The sequence below is a fragment of the Leptodactylus fuscus genome, chromosome 1, assembly GCF_031893055.1.
Source record: "Leptodactylus fuscus isolate aLepFus1 chromosome 1, aLepFus1.hap2, whole genome shotgun sequence".
Taxonomy (NCBI): Eukaryota; Metazoa; Chordata; class Amphibia; order Anura; family Leptodactylidae; genus Leptodactylus; species Leptodactylus fuscus.
In genome coordinates, this window is record NC_134265.1 from 154,185,747 (window position 1) to 154,202,930 (window position 17,184).

The 17,184-nt window shown below is 43.5% G+C and overlaps 1 protein-coding gene and 12 non-coding genes across 13 annotated transcripts in view; all 13 read left to right on the forward strand.

Annotated features, from left to right (window-relative positions):
* APBA1 (amyloid beta precursor protein binding family A member 1) overlaps positions 1-17,184 on the forward strand; it is a 567,069-nt gene that overhangs the window by 388,999 nt on the left and 160,886 nt on the right. The gene's annotated exons all lie outside the window — the stretch shown is intronic.
* On the forward strand, positions 670-742 carry TRNAS-UGA (transfer RNA serine (anticodon UGA)). Its single transcript has one exon. It is a non-coding gene; the product is annotated as a tRNA-Ser (tRNA).
* Positions 1,305-1,377, forward strand: TRNAT-CGU (transfer RNA threonine (anticodon CGU)). Its single transcript has one exon. It is a non-coding gene; the product is annotated as a tRNA-Thr (tRNA).
* Positions 2,232-2,304, forward strand: TRNAT-UGU (transfer RNA threonine (anticodon UGU)). The gene has a single exon. It is a non-coding gene; the product is annotated as a tRNA-Thr (tRNA).
* On the forward strand, positions 2,867-2,939 carry TRNAT-CGU (transfer RNA threonine (anticodon CGU)). The gene has a single exon. It is a non-coding gene; the product is annotated as a tRNA-Thr (tRNA).
* TRNAS-UGA (transfer RNA serine (anticodon UGA)) lies at positions 3,794-3,866 on the forward strand. Its single transcript has one exon. It is a non-coding gene; the product is annotated as a tRNA-Ser (tRNA).
* On the forward strand, positions 12,268-12,340 carry TRNAT-CGU (transfer RNA threonine (anticodon CGU)). The gene has a single exon. It is a non-coding gene; the product is annotated as a tRNA-Thr (tRNA).
* On the forward strand, positions 13,195-13,267 carry TRNAT-UGU (transfer RNA threonine (anticodon UGU)). Its single transcript has one exon. It is a non-coding gene; the product is annotated as a tRNA-Thr (tRNA).
* On the forward strand, positions 13,830-13,902 carry TRNAT-CGU (transfer RNA threonine (anticodon CGU)). The gene has a single exon. It is a non-coding gene; the product is annotated as a tRNA-Thr (tRNA).
* Positions 14,757-14,829, forward strand: TRNAT-UGU (transfer RNA threonine (anticodon UGU)). The gene has a single exon. It is a non-coding gene; the product is annotated as a tRNA-Thr (tRNA).
* On the forward strand, positions 15,392-15,464 carry TRNAT-CGU (transfer RNA threonine (anticodon CGU)). Its single transcript has one exon. It is a non-coding gene; the product is annotated as a tRNA-Thr (tRNA).
* TRNAT-UGU (transfer RNA threonine (anticodon UGU)) lies at positions 16,319-16,391 on the forward strand. The gene has a single exon. It is a non-coding gene; the product is annotated as a tRNA-Thr (tRNA).
* Positions 16,954-17,026, forward strand: TRNAT-CGU (transfer RNA threonine (anticodon CGU)). The gene has a single exon. It is a non-coding gene; the product is annotated as a tRNA-Thr (tRNA).

Consider the following 17,184-nt stretch of genomic DNA (forward strand, 5'->3'; position numbering starts at 1 on the left):
CTATGAAAATGAAGGCACTAGTTCTTTGCGGGTATGCCGTAGCTTGATGGGCTTCAGTCTCAGCTCTAGTTTCCCGGGCAAACCAAAGCATTTTTCTCCTCATTTGCATATAATTAACATGGCCATTTACATGAAGATGGGCACCAAAGTTGAAAAACAGAGACATATTTGGAAAGTGTAGAAACACCACTACAAGGTACTGTGTTGGGGTTTGTAAACAATTTGCTGCTGATAGACTCCATGTAAACGGGCCAAATATAGCCTATTTTTACAAATAAGACTATTGTTAGGAAAAATGTTGATGAAAGATTCAACTTGTATACAAGTCTACCACCAGGGTTGTTAAGCTATAGATTTATGCTAATATTAGCTAGCAGAACTTTTCGAGTCTCAGGATCTCACATGCTGAGTGAAGTGGAATAGCGTAATGTACAACGTAAGATATTTTATGAAGACGTGTAGTCGGGTTATGTTCCTTGCCAATCCACTGGTATCCTGTTCCCTTCTTCTGTCACTCTAGCGATAAACACGCAATCAGTTCTACACTTGAGATTTCATAGAGTCTTTGACTTATGCTTATCCCATGCCGGAGCACCTAATTGGTAATGCACCAGTTCACTGTGGAGAAGGTTTGGAAAAGTAAACCAAAGGAAGTGGAGTTTTTGTCTTGGCTTCATAGCTCAGTGGTTAGAGCACTGGTCTTGAAAACCAGGGGTCGCGAGTTCAATTCTCGCTGGAGCCTTTGCTGCTCGCACTTTTGTGAAAGATCACGTCGATCCTTCCGACTGACCATCACCCTACTCGCTTGGTCTAAGATGTCAAATATAGACCCAGAAAACATTTAGACACGGTGGTTAAATACTGTACCTTTGAAAATGAAATCCTCATGGAGCATTTCTCGCTTTGAGTGGAGATGCATCTCTGTTTGGTATCTATAACATTCAGATGTTTGCCTGTCTAAATAGGAATTTAGGCATGTTCAACCTCCCGTTGAAACTCTTTATAATGTGGAGCAGCTCTAACATGTATTAGAATATTTCTCATATCCATCTTTACAGGTTTTACAAGTCTTACGCAATAATTATTACTCTGGTCAGGTAAGAATAAGCCTTCATGTACCTAGCAAATTGATCTTCTTCTATGGCAATGTCAAATTCATTGCTAAAGGAAGATTTTTCAACTGTTTCCATGTGCTTTTACCATGAAGTATTTTACCGTCATCAATACAAACACCACCAAAGAGCTTCTAGAGCTCTAAAACAAAGCTTTGCTCCGACATATCGATATACACATAGGTCTAGGAAGACTTCGTAGCTCAGAGGTTAGAGCACTGGTCTCGTAAACCAGGGGTCGCGAGTTCGACTCTCGCTGAAGCCTTTGTGTTAGCTTAAATCTTACCCACGCTTTGGTACTTTGGTTTCAGGAACAGGATCTCTGTTATGGTTAGATGGAGTGTGTCATAAGTAAATTTAGTTAAGCACATTTGTTTGTAGTGGAGTTTCCACTCATAGGACCCTTGCTGAGTTCTGGAGCAAAATTTCATAGAAATTGCTGTTTTATTCCTATGAAAATGAAGGCACTAGTTCTTTGCGGGTATGCCGTAGCTTGATGGGCTTCAGTCTCAGCTCTAGTTTCTCGGGCAAAGCAAAGCATTTTTCTGCTCATTTGCATATAATTAACATGGCCATTTACATGAAGATGGGCACCGAAGTTGAAAAACAGAGGCATATTTGGAAAGTGTAGAAACACCACTACAAGGTACTGTGTTGGGGTTTGTAAACAATTTGCTGCTGATAGACTCCATGTAAACGGGCCAAATATAGCCTATTTTTACAAATAAGACTATAGTTAGGAAAAATGTTGATGAAAGATTCAACTTGTATACAAGTCTACCACCAGGGTTGTTAAGCTATAGATTTATGCTAATATTAGCTAGCAGAACTTTTCGAGTCTCAGGATCTCACATGCTGAGTGAAGTGGAATAGCGTAATGTACAACGTAAGATGTTTTATGAAGACGTGTAGTCGGGTTATGTTCCTTGCCAATCCACTGGTATCCTGTTCCCTTCTTCTGTCATTCTAGCGATAAACACGCAATCAGTTCTACACTTCAGATTTCATAGAGTCTTTGACTTATGCTTATCCCATGCCGGAGCACCTAATTGGTAATGCACCAGTTCACTGTGGAGGAGGTTTGGAAAAGTAAACCAAAGGAAGGCGAGTTTTTGTCTTGGCTTCATAGCTCAGTGGTTAGAGCACTGGTCTTGTAAACCAGGGGTCGCGAGTTCAATTCTCGCTGGAGTCTTTGCTGCTCGCACTTTTGTGAAAGATCACGTCTATCTTTCCGACTGACCATCACCCTACTAGCTTGGTCTAAGATGTCAAATATAGACCCAGAAAACATTTAGACACGGTGGTTAAATACTGTACCTTTGAAAATGAAATCCTCATGGAGCATTTCTCGCTTTGAGTGGAGATGCATCTCTGTTTGGTATCTATAACATTCAGATGTTTGCCTGTCTAAATAGGAATTTAGGCATGTTCAACCTCCCGTTGAAACTCTTTATAATGTGGAGCAGCTCTAACATGTATTAGAATATTTCTCATATCCATCTTTACAGGTTTTACAAGTCTTACGCAATAATTATTACTCTGGTCGGGTAAGAATAAGCCTTCATGTACCTAGCAAATTGATCTTCTTCTATGGCAATGTCAAATTCATTGCTAAAGGAAGATTTTTCAACTGTTTCCATGTGCTTTTACCATGAAGTATTTTACCGTCATCAATACAAACACCACCAAAGAGCTTCTAGAGCTCTAAAACAAAGCTTTGCTCCGACATATCGATATACACATAGGTCTAGGAAGGCTTCATAACTCAGAGGTTAGAGCACTGGTCTCGTAAACCAGGGGTCGAGAGTTCGACTCTCGCTGAAGCCTTTGTGTTAGCTTAAATCTTACCCACGCTTTGGTACTTTGGTTTCAGGAACAGGATCTCTGTTATGGTTAGATGGAGTGTGTCATAAGTAAATGTAGTTAACCACATTAGTTTGTAGTGGAGTTTCCACTCATAAGACCCTTGCTGAGTTCTGGAGCAAAATTTCATAGAAATTGCTGTTTTATTCCTATGAAAATGAAGGCACTAGTTCTTTGCGGGTATGCCGTAGCTTGATGGGCTTCAGTCTCAGCTCTAGTTTCCCGGGCAAAGCAAAGCATTTTTCTCCTCATTTGCATATAATTAACATGGCCATTTACATGAAGATGGGCACGAAAGTTGAAAAACAGAGGCATATTTGGAAAGTGTAGAAACACCACTACAAGGTACTGTGTTGGGGTTTGTAAACAATATGCTGCTGATAGACTCCATGTAAACGGGCCAAATATAGCCTATTTTTACAAATAAGACTATAGTTAGGAAAAATGTTGATGAAAGATTCAACTTGTATACAAGTCTACCACCAGGGTTGTTAAGCTATAGATTTATGCTAATATTAGCTAGCAGAACTTTTCGAGTCTCAGGATCTCACATGCTGAGTGAAGTGGAATAGCGTAATGTACAACGTAAGATGTTTTATGAAGACGTGTAGTCGGGTTATGTTCCTTGCCAATCCACTGGTATCCTGTTCCCTTCTTCTGTCACTCTAGCGATAAACACGCAATCAGTTCTACACTTGAGATTTCATAGAGTCTTTGACTTATGCTTATCCCATGCCGGAGCACCTAATTGGTAATGCACCAGTTCACTGTGGAGGAGATTTGGGAAAGTAAACCAAAGGAAGGGGAGTTTTTGTCTTGGCTTCATAGCTCAGTGGTTAGAGCACTGGTCTTGAAAATCAGGGGTCGCGAGTTCAATTCTCGCTGGAGCCTTTGCTGCTCACACTTTTTTTTTTTTTTTTATAATATTTTTATTGAAATTTATAATAGGACTACAACAAATAGAGAATATACGATTGGGTAGGGGTTACAATCGCGAAGAAATAGGAAGTTATTACAATTGTGAGTACAAATCGTTGGTGATAAAACATATGTGATAAAACATTGGTAATGAAACAAGGTGGGGAGAACTGAGATGACAATCAAACCAAAACATCTTACATGTGAGAGGTTTATGGAAAGAATGGAAGAGCAAGTAGTAGTGGCTTGTTCAGTATTTGACTTTACGGCAGACATGGCGCCTGCCAAAAATCAATAACTAGAGGAATGGATCCCTGTGCACCTGGTGAACGAGAGTTGAAGGTGGGGCTTAATCAAAAGATAGGTAGACAGGGAGGTGTTGTGGTTGGTAAGCTTTGGAGTAGTCAAGCTATTGTAGGGGGACAATATATGATAAAACAAACTCAGTTGACCATTATCAGGCACACGTATGCGGAAAGTGGGGGGGGGGAAGGGTAGGTGGGAGAGGATGTGCGAGAGGGGAGAGGGGAGAGGGGGGGGGCGGGTGAATGAGATATTGAGGGGGCAGTGGGGAAAGAGGAGGGAGGGGGGGAATAGGAGGGAATGCAGACTAGGTTGCGACCCGCGGCCAGAGCGACCGCCAGGGGGTCCAAATCTTTTCAAATTTGTGATGAGATCTATTTTTCCAGGACGTCAGTTCCTCAAATCTAGAAATTTGATTTACTTTCCCTATCCATTCTGATTTGGTAGGGGGGTCAGAGGACAGCCACTTCAACGGAATTAAGGCATTTGCTGCTAGTATCAGTAAAGATAAGAGGTTGGATTTTGAAGGTTTGTAAGTGGAGGACGGGAGGGCCAGTAGGACCATAGTGTCCGTTAGTTCAAATGACGGGGAGGTAAGCTCGCGGATTACTTCTTGAATCGATAGCCAGTAAGTCTGTATTTTAGGGCAGGACCACCATATATGGAGCAGGGAACCTTCCTGAGATCCACATCTCCAACAAGATGATTTGTCTGTCAGATTATGCTTCAGTAGCCAGTCTGGTGTCCGATACCACCTGGTGAGCAGTTTATAGTGAGATTCTTGGAGGCGAACACAAGGGGAAAACCCATGAGAATGTGACAGAACTTGTTGCACTTGTTCGTCCGAGAATGTAACGTTAAGGTCATCTTCCCAGGCGAATAAGAAGGCGGGTTTCTGAATCACCAAGGGGTCAATGTGAGATGAAAGAACATATGAGGTTTTGTGGAGAAGCTTGTGTTTTGCCATGACTGAGCGTTCGAATGTGGTCAGCGAGGTCCGTATAGTCCCCAGGGCAGTGGCTTGTTTAATTATGCCTTCCAAATGTAATGTGTGTAGGAAGGAAGGGCTGGGCATATCTGCGAGCAATGAGTGAAAGGTCTCTGGATCAAATTTTCGGTCGGGTCCCAGGACATCAAAGAGTTTTTTAGGGATTAGAGTTGACCAAACAGGGAGGTTTGCCAGACTCGACTTTCCTAAGAATTCAGGTAGGGTGCCTAGTGATAGGAGAGGAGAGGGGTATGGAGCTAGGGTGTCTCTCGCATCTCGCCATGTTTCGCAAGCTCCAAGGAGAAGATGGTGAACGTTGCTGGACTTATGTCCGGGGCGGCCATAAAGCCAGAGGTCGGAGAGGGTAGAGTGTCCAAAGGTGGTGCGTGACAGGTCTGCTATCAGGAGGTTCGAGGAATTGTACGTGAGGTCCATCCAACGTTTCAGTTGGACCGCTTTGTAGTAACTAAAGACGTTAGGGAGGCCAATCCCACCTGCTTGTTTCTTCTTCAGCAGCAAAGCCATGGAGAGTCTCGGGTGTTTTCCTCTCCAAAGAAAGGAAGAGAAGAGGGATTTTAAGGATTTAAAAAATTGAGGGGGTAAACGAATTGGAAGCATGTGGAGTCTATAGAGTACTTTGGGTAGGGCATAGGTCTGCAGGAGGTTGCGTCTGCCAAACCATGAAAAGGGCATGCCTTGGTAGGACATTAACATTTTTCTGATGTCCGCCAGGAGCGGGACAAAGTTGGCCTCATAGAGATCCTTGATGTCTGCTGTTAAGTAGATACCTAGATATTTGATCTTGCTGGAGGTCCATTTCAAAGAGGTGGAAGCGGCTATTTGAGTCGCACGATTCCGGGGGATATTAATGTTTAGGACTTCTGATTTGTCAAGATTAGCTTTGTAGCCCGCTACAGTGCTGTAGTTACTGATTAGGTTAGTAATGGTTGGCAGAGCTAGTTCAGGATTTGAGATCAGAATGAGTACGTTGTCTGCAAAGGCGGCTGTATGTAAGGTGTGCTTCCCTATGTTTAAGCCGTGAATGTCAGGATTGGACCTAATTAGCTGTAAAAGAGGCTCCAGGGTTAGAATAAACAAAGAGGGGGATAGGGGGCAACCCTGTCGTGTTCCATTCGTGATGTGAAAGGGGGTTGACAAAGTACCGTTAATTTTTAGTTTTGCATAAGGAGTGTCGTAAAGGGAGAAAATGGCGGTGATAAACTCTGGAGGAAAACCAAATTTTTCGAGGGTGGCCTTCATAAAGAGCCAGTCAACTCGATCAAAGGCCTTTTCGGCATCTATTCCTAATAGTATCAAGTCCGAGTGAGTTTTCTTTGCGTGGGCGATAGCATGAAGGAGGCGATGGGAATTATCTTTCCCCTCCCTCCCTAGAACAAAGCCGGCTTGGTCCGGGTGTAAAAGTTTAGGGATGAGGGACTTAATTCTATATGCTAGGATCTTTGCCCACAGTTTAAGGTCGACATTTAGCAATGAGATGGGTCTGTAGCTACCGCAGGCGCTAGGGTCTTTTCCCTCTTTGGGTAAGATTGTGATATGGGCTTCTTGAGCGTGTTTCAGGAGTGCTTTTCCAGAGAGGAGAGCATTACAAGAAAGGGCAAAGTGGGGTAGAAGTGTGGAGAGAAAGGTTTTATAGTAATGAAGGGGGAAGCCATCCGGTCCAGGGCTTTTGCCTTTAGGAAAGCTGTTTAAAACCTGTCTTATTTCTTCATGAGATATGGGGTCGAGGAGGGGAGAGATGTCCTCGTTGGTTAAAGAAGGAAGGTTTACAGAGGATAAGAAGTCATTTATTTTGTTTTTGTGGAGAGAGATGTTCTCATTAGTGCGGTGTGAGGTGAGATTGTAAAGATCTGTGTAAAATTTGTGGAACGCGTATGAGATGTCCTTGGTGGAGCGCCTAGTTATCCCTAAATGGTCTTTAATCTCTGAAATAAAACAGTTTGATTTTTGTTTTTTGATCATGGAGGTCATGAGCTTACCTCCTCTGTCCCCATGGGCATAGATCCTGTGCTGGAAGTGGAGGAATTGTTTTGCAGTGCGGGAGTTTATAATGTCTTTCAGTTTTTCTCTAAGGGAGCGCAATTCTGCGTCCGAGTTGGTTCTAAGGGAGGCCTTGCGAAGTCTTTCGATTTTTGAGATGTTGGAGAGAATGGAGTCGAGTTCAAACTGTGACTCTTTTTTAAGTTTAGAAGCAATAGAGATGAAAGCCCCTCTTATCACAGATTTGTGGGCTTCCCATGTAATTGTGGGGCAAGTGTCTGAATTTGCATTGATGCTAAAATATGTCTCTAGTTGTTTTTTGATTGAGTCGGTCACATCTGATCTATCGAGGAGTGATTCGTTTAACCTCCAGTTCCAGTCTTTCCTCGGGAGCTGGGCAAAGTTAACTTGGATCCATACCGGGGCATGATCCGAGACAGATATCACATCTATTTTGGCCTTAGTGACATGGGGTAATAGGTCAGTGGAGAGGAGAAAGTAGTCTAAGCGTTGATAGGAATTTCGAGGGTTAGAATAAAAGGAGAAGTCTTTTGTAGTGGGATTAAGGGTTCTCCAGACATCTATTAAGTTTAGGTCAGAAAAATCTTGTTGAAGCCTGCCTCTGGCTTTCTGCGGTGTGGAAGAGGAGCCTGTGGAGGTGTCTAAAGATGGATCTAGTGCTAGATTGAGGTCGCCTGCTAGTATGATTGGGCCTTCAGCAAATAACTCTAGCTTTTTGAGGACCTCTAGTAGCCAAGGGACCTGGTCTTTATTGGGAGCATACACATTTACAAACGTATATTTCTGAGAGGCGATTGTGCCTTTGAGGAACAAGAACCTGCCATCTGCGTCTGCATATGTCTGTGCGGAATGGAAGGGAACTGAGTGGTGGAAAAGGATGGAGACCCCTTTTGTGGCTGCCGAGGGGTTGGTGGAGTGGAAAGAAAGGGGGAAGTATTTTGTTGAGAAGCGCGGAATTTTTCCAGTTTTGAAGTGTGTTTCTTGCAGAAAAGCTATTTTGGTGCGAAGTCTTTTAAGGATGGTAAATATTTGTGATCGTTTATTGGGGGAGTTTAGTCCGTGGACATTGAAGGAAGTGAGAATGTGGTCTGACATATCGAGGAAGGGCCTGGCCGCAGGCCGCAACCAGCCAAAGGTATAAGAAGAGAAAGAGATACAGAAAGGGAGTAAGCAGTGAGGTATTAGAGGGAGGAGAAGAAAAAAGGGAGGGGTTGGGAATAAAGGGAGCGAAGGGGAGGGGGAAGCGTGAGGGGCGTAGAGAGAAAAGGGAAATGGGGAGGGAGAAAAAGTGAAAGAGAGGAGAAGGGGGGGGGGGGTTCAGACGGAGAAGGAGTGTTAGAGAGGATAGGATAGGGAGGGTCGGGGAGGGGAGAGGGGAAAGTGTATCTGACTACGTCAACTGAGGGAGAATAATGTAAAGTCAGGGAGAAATAAAAAAAATTTTTTGGCGAGGGTGCCTGAGACTCGCCAGAGGTTAGCAGAGAAAATTTTCCGGAGCTATCCGAGTATGGATAGCGGGTGGGTGGGGAACGAAGTAAAAGTCCTAATCGTCACAGCCTACCTGACGACCCTAAAGAGAGTGGCGTGTAACTAAATGGGTTGAGAATGGAGTGATGTGAGTTGAGAAGTGGGGAGAGCTGCAGAGGTAGTGGGGGGGAGGGGGTAGGTAGAGGTGAGGGGGGGGGGAGGATGTGGGGGAGAAAGGGAGAGGAGAAGGGGAAGGGGAACCGGGAGTTTTAAAGCTTTGGGGAGAGTTCCACGAGATTGAGGCAGTGAGGGCTATGACACCGGGAGTAATCTGGTGCTACAGTTAGCTAAGGTCAGCAGGTGAGAGTAGGGGTTCAGGTATGAGCCGAACAGGGCGGGCACGACACCACAGAGATAATTTAGAGAAACAGTAACAAATATAAATTTCTGAGTCTCTATTAAGAGAAGAGGGAGGGATGAAAGACAAGTTTTTGGTAGGTTGAAGAGAAAAGCAGGAGCAGGATGAAAAGGGAGAGAGAGAAGAAAAGGCAAGGGGTAGGAGCAGAGGAGGGAGAGAGGGAGGGGAGGTTGAGAGTAGGCGACACCAGAGAAGAGCAAGCATTGATGAGGAATAGTATATCAGTGAAACTACTATGGCTATGAAATCCAAATACTAGATGAGAAATATGTCACACTAAGACAAAAAACTTAATGAACTTAGTAAGAAGCTTAATATAACTGATTAACTTAACCAGAGAAAAAAGTTTTTAACATAAAACATTGTAAGCTAGCTTAAGGAGGCCTAAAGCCGTAGAGTAAGGGGGGGGGGGGGGGGAGAAGGAAAGGGGAGGGAAGAGAGGAGGGGGGGGGGGGGGACCATCACCCCTGACCGTGGGACCCAGCTGGGAGACCCAGGGGCAGGGGGGAAGGAGAGAGCCCTTATTGTACACAAGGCATATGCATTAAGTAAGAGTAAGAATGACATATATTATGTAGGATGCATCACATTGTGAGAGCTTAGCGAAGAACTTAGTATAACTGTGAATGCGGGTAGAGATAAATTCTTGACATATAACACTGCGGGCTAACTTGAGGGAAGGGGAGGAGGGAGGGGAGGGAGGAAGGAGGAGAGGGAGGCTAGAGGGGATCCATCGCCCCCGGCCGCGGAACCCGAAACAGGGGACTCGGGGCCAGGGGAGAGGGAAAGAACCCTCAATAATACACAAGGCAATAACATTAGGTGAAGAGACTCATCTGGATGGGGGGATTCCGAGCAGTGTTGTGAGGAAAGGTCCCGTTGGGTTTATATCAAGGGAGGAGAGCATTGGATCCAGATAGAGAAGCTGGTACGGAACCGATGGTAAAGTTTATAGCAGAAAACGTGGATGCTCTACCGGTCCTGTCCGTCCCCAACGGTAGAGGACACCTTGGGGTGATGTGTCCCTGAGAAGTAATACTAGGTGGGTGTCATAACAAGAAATAACAGAACATAACAGAGGTCTGTTAAGGGAGAGTGTCAAGAAAAAGGGTTGGCGACAAGGCTGAGGAAGAATCAGTCACTGATAATGCCCCTAGCAACCGGCTTCTTCTGTTTCGGAGATTTAGATCTGCGATATGGTGCCTGTTTCTCCAGGGTGGGTAAGGGTGGCCAATCGTGCACATCCTCGGGAAGCATTGACCAAGATGGTATGGGTATCGGGTCCAGACCCAGTAATATATCCTGCGGCCCTGATTCATGACAGAGAGACCGAATGGGAACAGCCACGCATAAGATAAGCCTTTCTCTCTCAGGGTAGCTAGCAATGGTTTCAATAATCTCCTCTTAGCGAGTGTGGAGGGTGCCAGATCTTGATATAGCTGTATTTCATGGCCCTCATACATTAGGGGTCTCTTGTCCCTTGACGCCATGAGGACTTCTGTTGTGTCCACAGAAGTCAATAGACCACATATTATGTCCCTAGGAGGCTCTGTAGTTGCAGGCTTAGCCCTAATGGAGCGATGTACCCTCTCAATCTGGATGGATGCAGCCCTCTCTGAGCCTAGGATGTCTGTAAAGATGGCGGACATGATCTCCCTCAGAGAGTCAGGGGGGAAAGACTCAGGTAAGCCCTTCAGTCTGATGTTTCTTCTCCTGTTCCTATTCTCCAAGTCCTCAATCATGTCATGGAGGCGATTGAGATGGTTGTGATGATTGGAGATATGCAATGCTGCTGTGGCCGTGTGTTGTGTTATGTCCGTGTGGGCAGACTCCAATCTATCTACGCGGCCTCCCATGTGTTGGAGCTCGGCTTTCATCTCAGCTAATTCGGCCATAACTGGGGCAATAGTTTTTGCTAGGGCTTTCATGAGAAAGGCTTGGGTAATGGGGCGCGTACCTGTGTCCTGTATGTCTGCGCCAGACATGCTCTCCACGTCAGACTCTTCAGGGGCGTCCCCTGACTGCAGATCTTCGGGCGCCATCTTGCGTGCCAAGGCCGGAGACTGAGAGGCCTTTTTTCGGAAGAATTTGTGGAGTTCTGCCGAACTGGACCTGCGGTTTGGTGTCCCCGGCAGGTCCCCTCCACGTTCCCGGTTTTGTTTGCCCATTTTCAGGCGGTTAATTGCGGTAGGGTCGGGGTAAGGCTGCTCTGTAGACGGAGCTGCAGGCTCAGACCTCCATCCACTTCAGCGGTTAGGCTCCGCCCCCCCGCACTTTTGTGAAAGATCACGTCGATCCTTCCGACTGACCATCACCCTACTAGCTTGGTCTAAGATGTCAAATATAGACCCAGAAAACATTTAGACACGGATCTTCTTCTATGGCAATGTCAAATTCATTGCTAAAGGAAGATTTTTCAACTGTTTCCATGTGCTTTTACCATGAAGTATTTTACCGTCATCAATACAAACACCACCAAAGAGCTTCTAGAGCTCTAAAACAAAGCTTTACTCCGACATATCGATATACACATAGGTCTAGGAAGGCTTAATAGCTCAAAGGTTAGAGCACTGGTCTTGTAAACGAGGAGTCGCAAGTTCAATTCTCGCTGGAGCCTTTGCTGCTCGCACTTTTGTGAAAGATCACGTCGATCCTTCCGACTGACCATCACCCTACTAGCTTGGTCTAAGATGTCAAATATAGACCCAGAAAACATTTAGACACGGTGGTTAAATACTGTACCTTTGAAAATGAAATCCTCATGGAGCATTTCTCGCTTTGAGTGGAGATGCATCTCTGTTTGGTATCTATAACATTCAGATGTTTGCCTGTCTAAATAGGAATTTAGGCATGTTCAACCTCCCGTTGAAACTCTTTATAATGTGGAGCAGCTCTAACATGTATTAGAATATTTCTCATATCCATCTTTACAGGTTTTACAAGTCTTACGCAATAATTATTACTCTGGTCGGGTAAGAATAAGCCTTCATGTACCTAGCAAATTGATCTTCTTCTATGGCAATGTCAAATTCATTGCTAAAGGAAGATTTTTCAACTGTTTCCATGTGCTTTTACCATGAAGTATTTTACCGTCATCAATACAAACACCACCAAAGAGCTTCTAGAGCTCTAAAACAAAGCTTTGCTCCGACATATCGATATACACATAGGTCTAGGAAGGCTTCATAGCTCAGAGGTTAGAGCACTGGTCTCGTAAACCAGGGGTCGCGAGTTCGACTCTCGCTGAAGCCTTTGTGTTAGCTTAAATCTTACCCACGCTTTGGTACTTTGGTTTCAGGAACAGGATCTCTGTTATGGTTAGATGGAGTGTGTCATAAGTAAATTTAGTTAAGCACATTTGTTTGTAGTGGAGTTTCCACTCATAGGACCCTTGCTGAGTTCTGGAGCAAAATTTCATAGAAATTGCTGTTTTATTCCTATGAAAATGAAGGCACTAGTTCTTTGCGGGTATGCCGTAGCTTGATGGGCTTCAGTCTCAGCTCTAGTTTCCCGGGCAAAGCAAAGCATTTTTCTCCTCATTTGCATATAATTAACATGGCCATTTACATGAAGATGGGCACCAAAGTTGAAAAACAGAGGCATATTTGGAAAGTGTAGAAACACCACTACAAGGTACTGTGTTGGGGTTTGTAAACAATTTGCTGCTGATAGACTCCATGTAAACGGGCCAAATATAGCCTATTTTTACAAATAAGACTATAGTTAGGAAAAATGTTGATGAAAGATTCAACTTGTATACAAGTCTACCACCAGGGTTGTTAAGCTATAGATTTATGCTAATATTAGCTAGCAGAACTTTTCGAGTCTCAGGATCTCACATGCTGAGTGAAGTGGAATAGCGTAATGTACAACGTAAGATGTTTTATGAAGACGTGTAGTCGGGTTATGTTCCTTGCCAATCCACTGGTATCCTGTTCCCTTCTTCTGTCACTCTAGCGATAAACACGCAATCAGTTCTACACTTGAGATTTCATAGAGTCTTTGACTTATGCTTATCCCATGCCGGAGCACCTAATTGGTAATGCACCAGTTCACTGTGGAGGAGGTTTGGAAAAGTAAACCAAAGGAAGGGGAGTTTTTGTCTTGGCTTCATAGCTCAGTGGTTAGAGCACTGGTCTTGTAAACCAGGGGTCGCGAGTTCAATTCTCGCTGGAGCCTTTGCTGCTCGCACTTTTGTGAAAGATCACGTCGATCCTTCCGACTGACCATCACCCTACTAGCTTGGTTTAAGATGTCAAATGTAGACCCAGAAAACATTTAGACACGGTGGTTAAATACTGTATCTTTGAAAATGAAATCCTCATGGAGCATTTCTCGCTTTGAGTGGAGATGCATCTCTGTTTGGTATCTATAACATTCAGATGTTTGCCTGTCTAAATAGGAATTTAGGCATGTTCAACCTCCCGTTGAAACTCTTTATAATGTGGAGCAGCTCTAACATGTATTAGAATATTTCTCATATCCATCTTTACAGGTTTTACAAGTCTTACGCAATAATTATTACTCTGGTCGGGTAAGAATAAGCCTTCATGTACCTAGCAAATTGATCTTCTTCTATGGCAATGTCAAATTCATTGCTAAAGGAAGATTTTTCAACTGTTTCCATGTGCTTTTACCATGAAGTATTTTACCGTCATCAATACAAACACCACCAAAGAGCTTCTAGAGCTCTAAAACAAAGCTTTGCTCCGACATATCGATATACACATAGGTCTAGGAAGGCTTCATAGCTCAGAGGTTAGAGCACTGGTCTCGTAAACCAGGGGTCGCGAGTTCGACTCTCGCTGAAGCCTTTGTGTTAGCTTAAATCTTACCCACGCTTTGGTACTTTGGTTTCAGGAACAGGATCTCTGTTATGGTTAGATGGAGTGTGTCATAAGTAAATTTAGTTAACCACATTAGTTTGTAGTGGAGTTTCCACTCATAGGACCCTTGCTGAGTTCTGGAGCAAAATTTCATAGAAATTGCTGTTTTATTCCTATGAAAATGAAGGCACTAGTTCTTTGCGGGTATGCCGTAGCTTGATGGGCTTCAGTCTCAGCTCTAGTTTCCCGGGCAAAGCAAAGCATTTTTCTCCTCATTTGCATATAATTAACATGGCTATTTACATGAAGATGGGCACCAAAGTTGAAAAACAGAGGCATATTTGGAAAGTGTAGAAACACCACTACAAGGTACTGTGTTGGGGTTTGTAAACAATTTGCTGCTGATAGACTCCATGTAAACGGGCCAAATATAGCCTATTTTTACAAATAAGACTATAGTTAGGAAAAATGTTGATGAAAGATTGAACTTGTATACAAGTCTACCACCAGGGTTGTTAAGCTATAGATTTATGCTAATATTAGCTAGCAGAACTTTTCGAGTCTCAGGATCTCACATGCCGAGTGAAGTGGAATAGCGTAATGTACAACGTAAGATGTTTTATGAAGACGTGTAGTCGGGTTATGTTCCTTGCCAATCCACTGGTATCCTGTTCCCTTCTTCTGTCACTCTAGCGATAAACACGCAATCAGTTCTAAAATTGAGATTTTATAGAGTATTTGACTTATGCTTATCCCATGCCGGAGCACCTAATTGGTAATGCACCAGTTCACTGTGGAGGAGGTTTGGAAAAGTAAACCAAAGGAAGTGGAGTTTTTGTCTTGGCTTCATAGCTCAGTGGTTAGAACACTGGTCTTGTAAACCAGGGGTCGCGAGTTCAATTCTCGCTGGAGCCTTTGCTGCTCGCACTTTTGTGAAAGATCACGTCGATCCTTTCGACTGACCATCACCCTACTAGCTTGGTCTAAGATGTCAAATATAGACCCAGAAAACATTTAGACACGGTGGTTAAATACTGTATCTTTGAAAATGAAATCCTCATGGAGCATTTCTCGCTTTGAGTGGAGATGCATCTCTGTTTGGTATCTATAACATTCAGATGTTTGCCTGTCTAAATAGGAATTTAGGCATGTTCAACCTCCCGTTGAAACTCTTTATAATGTGGAGCAGCTCTAACATGTATTAGAATATTTCTCATATCCATCTTTACAGGTTTTACAAGTCTTACGCAATAATTATTACTCTGGTCGGGTAAGAATAAGCCTTCATGTACCTAGCAAATTGATCTTCTTCTATGGCAATGTCAAATTCATTGCTAAAGGAAGATTTTTCAACTGTTTCCATGTGCTTTTACCATGAAGTATTTTACCGTCATCAATACAAACACCACCAAAGAGCTTCTAGAGCTCTAAAACAAAGCTTTGCTCCGACATATCGATATACACATAGGTCTAGGAAGGCTTCATAGCTCAGAGGTTAGAGCACTGGTCTCGTAAACCAGGGGTCGCGAGTTCGACTCTCGCTGAAGCCTTTGTGTTAGCTTAAATCTTACCCACGCTTTGGTACTTTGGTTTCAGGAACAGGATCTCTGTTATGGTTAGATGGAGTGTGTCATAAGTAAATTTAGTTAAGCACATTAGTTTGTAGTGGAGTTTCCACTCATTGGACCCTTGCTGAGTTCTGGAGCAAAATTTCATAGAAATTGCTGTTTTATTCCTATGAAAATGAAGGCACTAGTTCTTTGCGGGTATGCCGTAGCTTGATGGGCTTCAGTCTCAGCTCTAGTTTCCCGGGCAAAGCAAAGCATTTTTCTCCTCATTTGCATATAATTAACATGGCCATTTACATGAAGATGGGCACCAAAGTTGAAAAACAGAGGCATATTTGGAAAGTGTAGAAACACCACTACAAGGTACTGTGTTGGGGTTTGTAAACAATTTGCTGCTGATAGACTCCATGTAAACGGGCCAAATATAGCCTATTTTTACAAATAAGACTATAGTTAGGAAAAATGTTGATGAAAGATTCAACTTGTATACAAGTCTACCACCAGGGTTGTTAAGCTATAGATTTATGCTAATATTAGCTAGCAGAACTTTTCGAGTCTCAGGATCTCACATGCCGAGTGAAGTGGAATAGCGTAATGTACAACGTAAGATTTTTTATGAAGACGTGTAGTCGGGTTATGTTCCTTGCCAATCCACTGGTATCCTGTTCCCTTCTTCTGTCACTCTAGCGATAAACACGCAATCAGTTCTACACTTGAGATTTCATAGAGTCTTTGACTTATGCTTATCCCATGCCGGAGCACCTAATTGGTAATGCACCAGTTCACTGTGGAGGAGGTTTGGAAAAGTAAACCAAAGGAAGGGGAGTTTTTGTCTTGGCTTCATAGCTCAGTGGTTAGAGCACTGGTCTTGTAAACCAGGGGTCGCGAGTTCAATTCTCGCTGGAGCCTTTGCTGCTCGCACTTTTGTGAAAGATCACGTCGATCCTTCCGACTGACCATCACCCTACTAGCTTGGTCTAAGATGTCAAATATAGACCCAGAAAACATTTAGACACGGTGGTTAAATACTGTACCTTTGAAAATGAAATCCTCATGGAGCATTTCTCGCTTTGAGTGGAGATGCATCTCTGTTTGGTATCTATAACATTCAGATGTTTGCCTGTCTAAATAGGAATTTAGGCATGTTCAACCTCCCGTTGAAACTCTTTATAATGTGGAGCAGCTCTAACATGTATTAGAATATTTCTCATATCCATCTTTACAGGTTTTACAAGTCTTAAGCAATAATTATTACTCTGGTCGGGTAAGAATAAGCCTTCATGTACCTAGCAAATTGATCTTCTTCTATGGCAATGTCAAATTCATTGCTAAAGGAAGATTTTTCAACTGTTTCCATGTGCTTTTACCATGAAGTATTTTACCGTCATTAATACAAACACCACCAAAGAGCTTCTAGAGCTCTAAAACAAAGCTTTGCTCCGACATATCGATATACACATAGGTCTAGGAAGGCTTCATAGCTCAGATGTTAGAGCACTGGTCTCGTAAACCAGGGGTCGCGAGTTCAATTCTCCCTGGAGCCTTTGTGTTAGCTTAAATCTTACCCACGCTTTGGTACTTTGGTTTCAGGAACAGGATCTCTGTTATGGTTAGATGGAGTGTGTCATAAGTAAATGTAGTTAACCACATTAGTTTGTAGTGGAGTTTCCACTCATAGGACCCTTGCTGAGTTCTGGAGCAA